Source organism: Schistocerca americana, chromosome 1 (assembly GCF_021461395.2).
Source record: "Schistocerca americana isolate TAMUIC-IGC-003095 chromosome 1, iqSchAmer2.1, whole genome shotgun sequence".
In the NCBI taxonomy this organism is placed as follows: domain Eukaryota; kingdom Metazoa; phylum Arthropoda; class Insecta; order Orthoptera; family Acrididae; genus Schistocerca; species Schistocerca americana.
This window is the reverse complement of record NC_060119.1, coordinates 1,254,185,901-1,254,199,701: the sequence shown is the minus strand read 5'-3', so window position 1 is coordinate 1,254,199,701 and position 13,801 is coordinate 1,254,185,901. Positions and strand designations below refer to the sequence as shown.

At 45.2% G+C, this 13,801-nt stretch overlaps 1 protein-coding gene and 1 non-coding gene across 2 annotated transcripts in view; one reads left to right on the top strand and one right to left on the bottom strand.

The window, feature by feature from the left end:
• LOC124598711 (maternal embryonic leucine zipper kinase-like) overlaps nt 1–13,801 on the top strand; it is a 425,764-nt gene that overhangs the window by 352,278 nt on the left and 59,685 nt on the right. The window lies entirely within an intron of this gene.
• Nucleotides 7,422–7,493, bottom strand: Trnae-uuc. Its single transcript has one exon. It is a non-coding gene; the product is annotated as a tRNA-Glu (tRNA).

Genomic DNA, 13,801 nt, shown 5'->3' with positions numbered 1-13,801 from the left:
GCTGCGTCCCGAGTCCAGAAGACTCCGTCCATTCTCACAGCTCGGCCGTTTTTTGGGTCGCCGCGCCGTGAGACTCGGACGTCAGACAAAGCGTGGCCTGGCGTCGCGCCGCGCCGCGCCGCGTCGCAGAATACACGGCGGGCTGGTATCTGGTAGCAGCCGGCCGGCCGCCGGCTTCGCGGATGGACCGCGCGGCCCGCCGTGGGAAGCGCGCAGCCGCTCAAAAAGTTCCGTACTCTGCGGGAACGTTTAGCGGCAGTTTGGCTCGGATAACCTGCAGCCACAGCTGTTGGCAAAATATGAACGAACTGGTGGCCAAGTCTCCATGTACACTCCACAATCCATTGTACAGTGTGTGGTGGAGGGTACTTCGTACCAGTAGCGCCGAATGCCTGTCATACACCATTCTTGTTTTGAGCGAGGTAAAATTTGACTCTCTGTACCCTTGTATACCGATCCATGGCTACTACACCACTGGCCATTAAAATTGCTACACCACGAAGATGACGCGCTACAGACGCGAAATTTAACCGACAGGAAGAAGATGCTGTGATGTGCAAATGATTAGCTTTTCAGACCATTCACACAAGGTTGCCGCCGGTGGCGACACCTACAACGTGCTGACATGAGAAAAGTTTCCAACCGATTTCTCATACACAAGCAGCAGTTGATCGGCTTGCCTGGTGAAACGTTGTTGTGATGCCTCGTGTAAGCAGGAGAAATGCGTACCATCACGTTTCCGACTTTGATAAAGGTCGGATTGGAACCTATTGCGATTGCGGTTTATCGTATCGCGACATTGCTGCTCGCGTTGGTCGAGATCCAGTGACTGTTAGCAGAATATGGAATCGGTGGGTTCAGGAGGGTAATACGGAACGCCGTGCTGGATCCCAACGGCCTCGTATCACTAGCAGTCGAGATGACAGGCACCTTATCCGCATGTCTGTAACGGATCGTGCAGCCACGTCTCGATCCCTGAGTCAACAGATAGGGACGTTTGCAAGACAACAACCATCTGCAGGAACAGTTCGACGACGTTTGCAGCAGCATGGACTATCAGCTCGGAGACCATGGCTGCGGCTACCCTTGACTCTACATCACACAGGAGTGCCTGCGATGGTGTACTCGACGACGAACCTGGGTGCACGAATGGCAAAATGTCATTTTTTCGGATGAATCCAGGTTCTGCTTGCATCATCATGGTCGCATCCGTGTTTGGTGACATCGCGGTGAACGCACATTGGAAGCGTGTATTCGTCATCGCCATACTGGCGTTATGACCCAGCATGATAGTATGGGGCAACCTCTTGTTAACATTGACGTCACTTTGAACAATGGACGTTACATTTGAGATGTGTTACGACCCGTGGCTCTACCCTTCATCCGATCCCTGCGAAACCGTACATTTCAGCAGAATAATGCACGACCACTTGTTGCGGGTCCTGTACAGGCCTTTCTGGATACAGAAAACGTTCGACTACTGCCCTGGCCAGCACATTCTACAGATCTCTCACCAATTGAAAACGTCTGGTCAATGGTAGCCGAGCAGCTGGCTCGTCACAATACACCAGTCACTACTCTTGACGAACTGTGGTATCTTGTTGAAGCTGCATGGGCGGCTGTACCTGTACACACCATCCAAGCTCTGTTTGACTCAATGCCCAGGCGTATCAAGGCCGTTATTACGGCCAGAGGTCGTTGTTCTGGATACTGATTTCTCAGTATGTATGCACACAAATTGCGTGAAAATGTAATCACATGTCAATTCTAGTATAATACATTTGTCCAATGAATACCCGTTTATCATCTGCATTTCTTCTTGGTACAGCAATTTTAATGGCCAGCAGTGTAGATAAGGACTTCAGAAGCTAGAGCAATACTCTGCAAGTGGTCGCACTAACGTCTTTTACGCAATTTGCTTTGCACGTATTCGTCGTGTTTCGTTTCGGAATGATGTGACGAGCTGCTTACATTCGCGACTAATCTTGAATCAGGTACTATCTGGTCTACATGTTCCGTGCTTTATTTTGTATTGTCCCACATTTGAAAAGGACCATTGCTATTCATTCAACCAAGTGGAAATTTGGCCGAAGTTTGTACACATTTGCTAACGACCACCCAGTTACTGTACTTTGCTGTGGACACCACCATCGTCAGCGAACAATCTCCTTCTGACCCTGTCTGACTGATCGTTGACCTGCATTGAGAACCGAAGTGGTGCTATTAACGCTACATTCACGAACATCGATATTACACAACGAGCTATATTTTATTACTAAAATTCGAAGATCGAATACCTGTAAATATACCACATGAAAACACATCTTGGTCGATAATCGACGTTGTATTACAGTGACCAACAGCTTTCGGGACTTTCTCCTGTGTACAACATAAGAATCACGACTCCGTTCAGAACTGTTCCATGTATGTAGAAATCCCTAGTCTCCAGTGTTTCTTCCAAACAGGAGCAAGAATTCTTTTGGAGGACGCGTAATTTTTTCGACCAGTTTTATAGGGCCTCATCCATCTTTTGGCTATAGGTTGTTTTGCCTGGCATTTCCGTATTAAGGGAAGCATTAGCTGATAGATTGTGGTATATGAGATGCCGGCGGGGTCCACAGCTGCCGTACCGTAAAGTCGGGATGGTTGGCGCGACCAGCAACAAGAGTCCAGATGCGGAAGCGACCTCGTGTAGAAGGCCGGCTGCGGAAGCAGCAGGCGCGTCTGTGGCTGGGAACGGACGGTAGAACACGCTCTTATCTCTTTAAGCGCTCGATGCTGTAGCACTATTCTGATGCGATCAAAGACGCCGAGCATCTGACTATTGTAAAGCAAGTAATCACGTTTTTGGCAAGACTGTCTTCCCCGATGTCTATCGTTTTCTGGGATAGCCGACGTAATTACCTGTGTTCTAATGGCCAGATGCGGCAGTGTGATACGAAACTGACACAACAGAAATACACTCCTGGAAATTGAAATAAGAACACCGTGAATTCATTGTCCCAGGAAGGGGAAACTTTATTGACACATTCCTGGGGTCAGATACATCAGATGATCACACTGACAGAACCACAGGCACATAGACACAGGCAACAGAGCATGCACAATGTCGGCACTAGTACAGTGTATATCCACCTTTCGCAGCAATGCAGGCTGCTATTCTCCCACGGAGACGATCGTAGAGATGCTGGATGTAGTCCTGTGGAACGGCTTGCCATGTTATTTCCACCTGGCGCCTCAGTTGGACCAGCGTTCGTGCTGGACGTGCAGACCGCGTGAGACGACGCTTCATCCAGTCCCAAACATGCTCAATGGGGGACAGATCCGGAGATCTTGCTGGCCAGGGTAGTTGACTTACACCTTCTAGAGCACGTTGGGTGGCACGGGATACATGCGGACGTGCATTGTCCTGTTGGAACAGCAAGTTCCCTTGCCGGTCTAGGAATGGTAGAACGATGGGTTCGATGACGGTTTGGATGTACCGTGCAGTATTCAGTGTCCCCTCGACGATCACCAGTGGTGTACGGCCAGTGTAGGAGATCGCTCCCCACACCATGATGCCGGGTGTTGGCCCTGTGTGCCTCGGTCGTATGCAGTCCTGATTGTGGCGCTCACCTGCACGGCGCCAAACACGCATACGACCATCATTGGCACCAAGGCAGAAGCGACTCTCATCGCTGAAGACGACACGTCTCCATTCGTCCCTCCATTCACGCCTGTCGCGACACCACTGGAGGCGGGCTGCACGATGTTGGGACGTGAGCGGAAGACGGCCTAACGGTGTGCGGGACCGTAGCCCAGCTTCATGGAGATGGTTGCGAATGGTCCTCGCCGATACCCCAGGAACAACAGTGTCCCTAATTTGCTGGGAAGTGGCGGTGCGGTCCCCTACGGCACTGCGTAGGATCCTACGGTCTTGGCGTGCATCCGTGCGTCGCTGCGGTCCGGTCCCAGGTCGACGGGCACGTGCACCTTCCGCCGACCACTGGCGACAACATCGATGTACTGTGGAGACCTCACGCCCCACGTGTTGAGCAATTCGGCGGTACGTCCACCCGGCCTCCCGCATGCCCACTATACGCCCTCGCTCAAAGTCCGTCAACTGCACATACGGTTCACGTCCACGCTGTCGCGGCATGCTACCAGTGTTAAAGACTGCGATGGAGCTCCGTATGCCACGGCAAACTGGCTGACACTGACGGCGGCGGTGCACAAATGCTGCGCAGCTAGCACCATTCGACGGCCAACACCGCGGTTCCTGGTGTGTCCGCTGTGCCGTGCGTGTGATCATTGCTTGTACAGCCCTCTCGCAGTGTCCGGAGCAAGTATGGTGGGTCTGACACACCGGTGTCAATGTGTTCTTTTTTCCATCTCCAGGAGTGTATATGACTACTGCCGAAGTTTGTGGAACAGTCGAGGGCATGGAGAGGATTAAAAGAAATGCGACATGAATCGCCACGTGCGCGTCTGACTGGTGACAGTAGCAGTAACGTTGAGAAATGTTCACTGACAGACAGTTCATAGAGAAGACCTTTAATATCGGTACAACGTGAATAGGCAAATTAGAGAACTGCCTTTGAGAACGGAATGTACGAACATTCTTCAGCCCCCTGTCGGTCTGTCCCGCAGAGATGGCGAATAACAGCTCGCACAGAGGTGTACAAGCAGATATCAGTTGCAAGCTCTATCCGTGAATGAATGAAATATGAATAAAACTTAATATATTGCGCAGTAAAAAGGACCCTCTACCACACACACTTGACCGTGGTGCGCAGACTATAGATGTTGGTGTAGAAATACGTTCAGCAGTGCAGCGACGGAAAGCTGTTCCAGCGTCCGCGCGGAGGCGTTTCCGCTGTTTTTACAGTTCACTTGCTCTCCTCAGGCTGTTAAATGGCGCAGGTCATAACTCAGTACGTACCGGGGGAAGGCCATCGCAAACCCGACCCGTTTTTCCGGGAGGCCATCCTCTAACTCCTAGGTGCCCAGCGAGTGCATTATTTGCTGCCGATATTTTTATCATGACTGACTATTCAAGCTTTTGAAGCTTCGTTACTCTTGGTCCTCGTTGTAGGCGGGTATGTTTAAAGAAATACCGTGTCTTGACATTCCTCATTCCACAGAGGCGAGTTCCATCTACGATCGGACAGATTGAGAATCACAGGCGTTTCGAACGCGCCCATTCCTCCCCCCCCCCCCCCCCCACCCCCCACCCTTCCCTGCCACCTCATCCTCCTATCATTCCCTGCCTTCGTGAAGAAATGCATGTTGTGGGTATAGTAGAATTTACATCTCATAAGCCACCTCCGTTGCCGCCTCATAAGCTGAAACTTGTTACCTTTTCTTTATGCCATCCATAATAAGCACTGTAGCGGCTAAATAATCCCACTATAATTTAAACTAACATGAAAGTCAACGCTAAATATTCTACGTGCATCCCAAAGCGAGTGCTGCAGGTAGGTGCGGCAGAATGACGCTGTTGGCCGGATCGTCATGTGGCACGCTGCCTTTTTAAAGTACAGTAGAGTCTCGACAGTTCGAGTTTCCAATAATCCAAGCCTCTTTATATATATAAGTTGCAACGATCTGCTTTTCTTTTACTGACATTATAAATAATGAAAACATCATTGCGAAAGATAGATAGGGAGAGTAGAGCTCAGTAACAAAGCAGACAACAATGCAGTTAACACCGACGATTAGCTCGCTGCCCTGTTGCACGAACATCTGTTGTCAGTACGGCACGAAATACCCCGACTGCAGTTTGTCGGTTTTATTAATGTTCGCCGTGTATAATACGTGTAATATGCTGCAGTAATAGCTACAAATGCCCCCATACTGAAACCAGCACCCAGCATCAGGCTGCGTAAACAAATGTGTAACACCAACGTGACCCATCTGAAAATGAGCCTGAAGAGGCTCGAAAACTGCTTAGTGAGAATAATAAAAAATAAAAAACAGATTTCAAAGAGTGGTTGTTTGCTCTCTTCTTTATATATATATATATATATATATATATATATTTTACACAATCGCTGGTTCTAGGGCTATAGTAGGTGAACATCACAACGTCCTTCAACCTCAGGCAGGCAATTGTTCGAAAAAGGTGCATTAGAAGTAGCGTCACCATATAACTTCCCTGTGAAGAACTAATCACAATTTCAAAATATTAATGACGTTAATAATCATCACACGAGGAGCAAAAATATCTTCCACAATCCACCAATGTGTACACAAAGGTGTAAAATACTCAGCCACAAAAATATATTAACCATCTCCGTAGTGAATTGAAGGTGCTGGCAGATAGTGAAAATATTTTAATAAACTGAAATTATTTCTGCTTCACAAGTCCTTCCATTCCATTGATGAATCCTGACCACCTAAAGTGTGTATGTGGCTGGGCTACTTTTATTAAATTGTATTTTAAATTACGATTAAAGAAAGAATGACGTTGTGTTATTTGTCTATGTGTAGCGATATTTTCAAACAGAAAATGTGTATTTGTAAACCATTTACACACATTTCACATCATAGCGGGTTGTTGCAAATGTGGTTCACGGAACATACAAGTAACTACAATAGTTGGCTATCATCAGGGCCAACTGACTATCGTGGCTGCTATGCCGTCATATGATTAGCCCAATTGCGTTATCCTTATCAGTTACAAGACGATAGCAACTATCAGCACGCACGATGTGCAAAACAGCAACTGCACGTCGAATATCGAGTTTGGAAAAATCGGCGATTGTTGCCACAGCGGCACAGACGAGTATAAAGTACGTTGACTGGGACATAAATATTGTCTGATTTAGCGACGTACCACGACTCTGTGGTCAGGGAGGCTGTCGTGATCATAATGTGCAACAACTACTGTGACTGGGACAGCGGCTGTGAGATCGTTGGTGCATGGATTTATGAGCACAACGCCGTCAGGCTTCTGAGCAGTACCTCGGGTTGTTTACTTTCAGAAGTAAACCTGGCGCTAGTAGGACTCCTCCATCTTAAAAGTCGACTTAATACCTGGCGTGCAGAATTCTTTGATTTCTGCGTCGTAGCCCGGCCAATCGTAAGCCTATCTATATAATAAGTACTATATAGTACTTATACCACCTTTGGTGTAGGGTACTATATAAATTCCTTCCTTTCTAACCGCGAGAAACATTGACGGAAGACGACCAAAATTTCTAAGAAGAGAGCTCGGTTTACAGTGTCACATAATTGGGGGAGAATGCTTCAGGCATATGATAAAGCGAAAATGGCAGCCACCGAAGCAGAGCCGTCTTACATGTCGGCTAACTGAACAAACATCGTCATCGCTCATGTAAGCAACAGATGAAAGCGACAATAACTTTGAGATCTGTTCAAATACAGTTATAAAACGCATCTAGAGACAAAGTCTCGTCGTTGTGATAAATTAAAATAATTTCCCATGCCGGGAATCGAACCCGGGCCTGCTGGGTGAAAGCCAGCTATCCTAGCCACTAGACCACATGGGAGATACAAGTTATGGTCTGAAGTATGGTATATGATTGTGCTGAAGTTGTAACTTGATTCATATGTGAATTTAAGGGATAAATACACGATTTGCTGCTGCTGGATTATTAACGCGGACGAAGGAAGAGAGTGTAGCGCTGCTGGACCTTTCTCAGAGTTGGCAGCTGTAGCAACGCGCTGTTAACAAGATAGTGGGCATCGTGGTATGGGAAGTGCGTCCATTCCACGTTGTCACGTGAATGTTGTAAACCATAGAAAACAAAATCACACTACAGACATAGATTTCGAAGCCAATGCGGCGAAGTACATACCTTACTAGGTAAATCGTATGACCTGCATAATGCATGTTACGAATGTTGCCGGTAAAACGGTTTCGTCACTACCGCTTCCAGTGTGAATTACTATATGCATCTGGACTAAGTTTTCGACAAATTTATGTGTTTAAAAATTTCCAGTTGCCTCTATTTTAGCTAATGCGGTGCCCCTCGACCTTCATTCATGTACAGGGAAGGCCGGAGTGATGGATATTCCTGGCGTGCTCTTGGTTCAGTCGTAGTGAACCAACAGAAACTTCGGCTCAGCCCCGTTGTGCCCTAGATTCATTGCTGCCGAATAGTGTTACGAGACCACAGTACTATTACAGTGGATAGGGTGGTACTTTTTTTTACAGCGTGGATCTCACTTCGTTGGACGATCCTGTAGCTAGTTTCTGTTAGTAATTTACAAATATGTTGTTAGAGAAAATGTTCTGTGAAAAATTGAATGACATATTTCGAATAATTATGGGAGCTGGCGCGCGAATACGCAAAAAGATTAGATCAACGTACAGTTACGGGCCTGGACATTCTCGGAAGTGTCGTATTTAATTTATTTGCGGGCGGATAGTATGGGCAGACGTGTTCCTGCGTTCTAAACTTGTAACTTGTTTGTTGGGCGCAGAGCCATTGAAGGTCGCCTAATAGACAGCAGAGGCATTGCCGAAGCCCTGTTTATAAATCGAGTTGGATGAGGAGCCAGTTGGCAGGATCTATGGGACAGGCTCGTGCCCTCAGGCCAGGTGCTCCTGTCGTAAAGCTGTCCACCCAGACTGATGGCCCAAGAGCGCCATCGCTGCGCCTCTTCCTCGCAGCGTCGCGAGCAACTAATGGCGAAAATTATGTCCGGAATTACGGGCAGCTGCTCAGTATGCATTAAGAGAGCCGCCGCAGGTCGCGGGCTATTTTTAGCCTCCAAGGTGCTGGCCGGCTACGCGCCCCAAAGGCAACTGCGCTAGTCCAGAACGGAAACGCAATTCTCTCGTCTGGACATCTAAGTCAGCAAAATGCTTATTCATCCGGTACAGACAAAAGGTTCTGCCAGAAAGAGAGAGAGAGAGAGAGAGAGAGAGAGAGAGAGAGAGAGAGAGAGAGAGAGAGAGACCGACCGACCGAACCCACATGTAGCGTTCACGACTGCATCGCAGTGGAAGTCTGGTGCATCTACGATGTTCCATGTTTGATTCAGGATGTACACACAACACTGGCTTTCAAGTACCAGCATTATTGTCCAAACCACTATCAAATATTTTCATGTTAGTAAACGAAATTTTCTTGAGAATTGTGTAACGCTCTTCTGGAAAGCAGTTCTTAAAGAGGGGCACTCCATCCGCATCGTTCTTAGACTTCTATCACACAGTTATTGTTAACTTCTTTTTCCAAGCACACTCTCTCTAAACAGGTCCAAAAAGGATTAGCCTGCCATTTAATGTTACATTACATGTATGTTGGTACACTGCAGTAAATTTCGATGCAATTCTCATTTTCATCCGTCTTTCGTCTGTAATGAAGCTGTTCTTTAACTTATTCAGTTTATAATTCATAGTTCTTTAAATGTTCGCATACATATACATTGTTTTTAGAGTCTTAGCTTATATCTTCCCCGTGGACATTATTTCTGCCGATAGTGTCCCCTTGTGTGGTATTTAAACCATTACTGGCCAGTTATCAAGTGTATGCGTCCATGAATATATCTCAGACTACATCTGACCTACATCTAACCCACATAATCCTGTGTAGTATTAAAAAAATCGGTAAGCATTTATGCAACAGTCTTGCAAAATTGAGCACAGTACTTGTCCTCACTCCTGCCTACGAAAAGACAGTCGGTGTCTGTGTTTCAGAACCTTTCTGACACTGATGTTTATGCCCTTAAGCCATTTCTGTACAACAGACGAATCTGTACTGCACTAGTGCTCTTGACGGGTGCTAAACGCATTCACAACGTTTACTATTCAGCACGTCTGTTTAAATATAACTTCGTTTTGTTGGATGTACAAAGTCCGGTTCGTTTGTGTTGGAACATAAATCGGTCTTCGGCGTTAAATGCGTCCTTCCAACAAAGCAGTGGAGACACCTTGTTCGCATTTTTCTCGTTGTTGGCTTGATTTAATTCTTATTCGTGCTACCTTCAACGCGCCAACCGAGCCGTTCGCAGACAGCGTGGCGTCTCTGGCGTCGCCGCGCGTATCTGCCGACGTTGTGAGAGCTGCTGCCACCTAGTGGCCAAAGTTACAACTACGTCAGTTGGCGGCGAAAACGTAACGGATACTCCCGCACCGCACCACTCAAGAAGATTCTGTCACAGCATATGAGAGCTGCTGGTCTAACGGATTGGTGGATTACATCTTTCCTCCACGGAGTGTTTAGACTCAACATTCTTCCGAGTCACGCTTTGTTTCTAAAAAGTTCTTCAGATACCGGTAAATATATTCCCGAAAACAATTGTTGCCTGAAGTCTTCACACCATTTTTAGTCAGGTATGTAACAGGGTTTTCAAGCACCACCCAATGGTGGGTTTTAGACAGCGTTATCCAATCAACTCCTTGATATTTATTACAAGAAACAGCCCATTTCTCTAAGTACTCATATGCTGTGGTATAGAAAGCCAGTCTCTTCCTCTAATTTCAGATCAAATTAATTATTATTTTCTTGGTTAGAGTTCTCATTCTTTAATTTGTTCAAATTCGTTTTGATTTGCGTGCCAATAAAATTGACAGTCTTCCCTTCATTCCAGACATCTTTGAGTGTCGATCGATATATTTTTTATTTCAGTTATCGAGACTTTATTCCATCCACACTTTTTATATATTTTTCAAATAGAGCCAAGTTTGACTGCAGAAACATGAAGAAAACTTCACTGACTGGACTTCTGAAAAAATCTGGAATTATTTTAGATGGCGTGTCCTTGCCATCAAAAATTGTGTTAATGGAATTCAAAGCTTTAGAATTTTCTCAACTGCGGGCATTGACACAGCCATCTTGATTTTGAACGAGATAGAAGAGTCTGATGATTGACATCAATGTATAAGCAGAACTCATTCAGCTTCTCTGTCCTTACGGTGTGTATTTAAAAATAATTAAATATTTTCATGTCGATTATTTCAATGTCGACAGTTAAGACACCAGTACCGCTTGATAATAGTATCGTGGAGAATACGTGCAGGGTATCCAATTCCTTCTACATTTTTTCCTAGTTCTTCTTTAACTTGGTGGAACACGTTCCGCTGGCCGCGTCGATGAAGTTCTCCGAAGTTGGTGTTGGAACACTCTCCACAAAAAGCGATTAATTTATCTAATAGGATTTGCAGTGTCTAGAAAAAACTTGCAATTGTCTCCGATGTTTTGTTATTCAGCGAATCAAACTTCAACAGCTTCTGCTGGATTCAGTCAGTTTCAGTAAAGTATTGAAAAACTAACGGAAACATCTTTTCAGCCTTGTGTTTCGAAGCGTCGTTGTCTATTCCGTAAAAAGTAACTTCTTGTCAACATAAACCTGTTGACGTAAATAAAACTGAGACTACAGTTACACGTTGTGCCAACAGAAGGCGTTACTTAAGTATTTGAGCCAAGGTCGTAACATTATTTTGCAAAATCGGGACAAAATTGGGTCTTGTCGGGACAAGGGGGTCCATAACGGTGGCGGTCCCGATATGTCGGGACGGATGTCAACCCTACATATTAAAAATTTTCGCTAGGATTCTTTCTCTTGTAATATAGTGTTTCTTTCTTGCACAAGTCTTTCAAAATATGTTTAACGTACTTTAACGTAAATGAACTCCGTCCAAGGTGATAATGTTTTACTGTTTGTGTGCCGTTCATACTGGCAACTTGCCGTGCTGGTTTCTACCTCACTGATGTACCTGGAGTGTCGTCTGCTGTACTTTATATCTTACGGGCTTATGTTCAGTTTTAACATGTAAGCGTAGTACATTGATGCCTACAGTATTCAAATATAGTATCAATTTCTCTTTATGTCTGTATCATCATTTTGTTTTGAAATATACTTTGCAGGATTTGTTGGTACCAAGTGCTGCTGTTTAAGGGAGAATTTCCCGTCTTCTGCTGGCTCCTTCTGTTACTACATTTCGTCCTTACAACTGTGATGCAGCTCACCGCCCACCGATCTATCCTGAGCGGTGCAACTGACAAAAGTTGGTTTGCATGCACTTTAGTTGTGGCCAGTAGCTGCGTGACATCGTTCAGAATTTCGCGGCGTGTACCTGCTAGTGCCTTGTTTTAAGACACCAGTTATATCTTCTTAAGTCAGCTGTGAACACTTGAGAACGGCCGAGACCGCTCGTATAGTAAAGAAAAAAAAAAGTACTGAATTGGAACCTGCTATTCAATAGAACATATCTTTTTCTTGCTCACTTTCGAACTCATCACAGGAAAATGGCTGTTTTGAGTGTTTTGAATAAAAGTCTAAAGACTCTGGTGTAACTCATCTGACAGCAGAGAGAAACTCGCAAAGTGCTTATGGAATATCGTCTCAGTTAAGCGACTGAATTCGTGATTTCCTGTGAGAGCGGTCACAGTTCGTAGTAATTGATGGAAAGTCATTGAGTAAAACAGAAGTGATTTCTGGCGTTCCTGAAGGTAGAGTTGTAGACACTCTGTTGTTCCTTACCTATATAAACGTTTTATGGGACAATCCGATCAGCCGTCTTAGGTTGATTGCAGATGAAGCTGTCGTTTATCATCTATTAAAATCATCACCACAATAAAAAGAAATTGCAAAAGATTTAGAAAAGATATCTGTATGGTGGGGAAAATTGGCAGTTGACTCTAAATAATGAAAAGTGTGAGGTCATCCACGTGAGTGTTAACAGGAATCCGTTAAAATTCGGTTACACGATAGATCAGTCAAATCTAAAGGCCGTAAATTCAACTAATACCTACGAATTACAATTGCGAACAATTTAAATTGAAAGAACACAGAGCAAATGTTGTGGGGAAGGCAAACCAAACACTCAGTTTTATTGCCAGTACGTGCAACAGATCTGCTAAAGAGAATGCTTATAATACGCTCGTCCATCCTCTTGTAAAGTATTGCTACGCGGTGTGGGATCCTTACCAGATAGCATTAACGTACATCGAGAACGTTCAAAGAAGAGCAGCACGTTTTGTGTTATCGCGAAATAGAGTAGTGAGTGTCACTGAAATGATACAGGATTTGGGAAGGACACCATTAAAACAGTAGCGTTTTTGTGCGGTGGAATCTTGTCACCGAATTTCGATCACAAACTTTTTTCTCCGAACTCAAAAATATTTTGTTGACGCCGATCTACATAGGGAGAAACGATCATCATCATAAAGTAAGGGAAGTCAGGGCTCACACGGAAAGATACAGACGTTCGTGCAAATATGAGTGGTCTTCAGCTATTCGTGCCCATCACTATCCGCCTCCCATCAGGTCGTCCGTCGCCTCGGTTTCTCCTTGTCTGGTGTGGAATGCAGCAGACAGAACTCGCTTATTCCGTGTGCCGCCGCTCGCCTGGCTATATCATCCGCCCACCTCCATTTCAGTTTCTTTACGCCTTCCACTCTGGTCCTGGTCCTCTGATCCTAACTTTTTCCTGTCTCTTCGAGTAATTCCTAGCATGTCTACATTGCTTGCTGAATAATTGTGTTTTCGACTGCCTTTCACATTTAAAGTGTCCATCTCGCAGCAGTAGGCCGTAACTGGTGGTAGATATAGATTGTAAACTCTCTTGTCAAGAGATAAGGGAAATTTAGTTTCGAATTCATTATTTAGTTTACCAAAAGCACTCCAAGTTATCTGTAGCCTGGTCTTCTGTTAATGTCGTTCTCTGTACAGCCAGACGCAGTCTTCATCTACACTAAATATACAGGGTGATTCAAAAAGAATACCACAACTTTAAAAATGTGTATTTAATGAAAGAAACATAATATAACCTTCTGTTATACATCATTACAAAGAGTATTTAAAAAGGTTTTTTTCACTCAAAAACAAGTTCAGAGATGTTCAATAT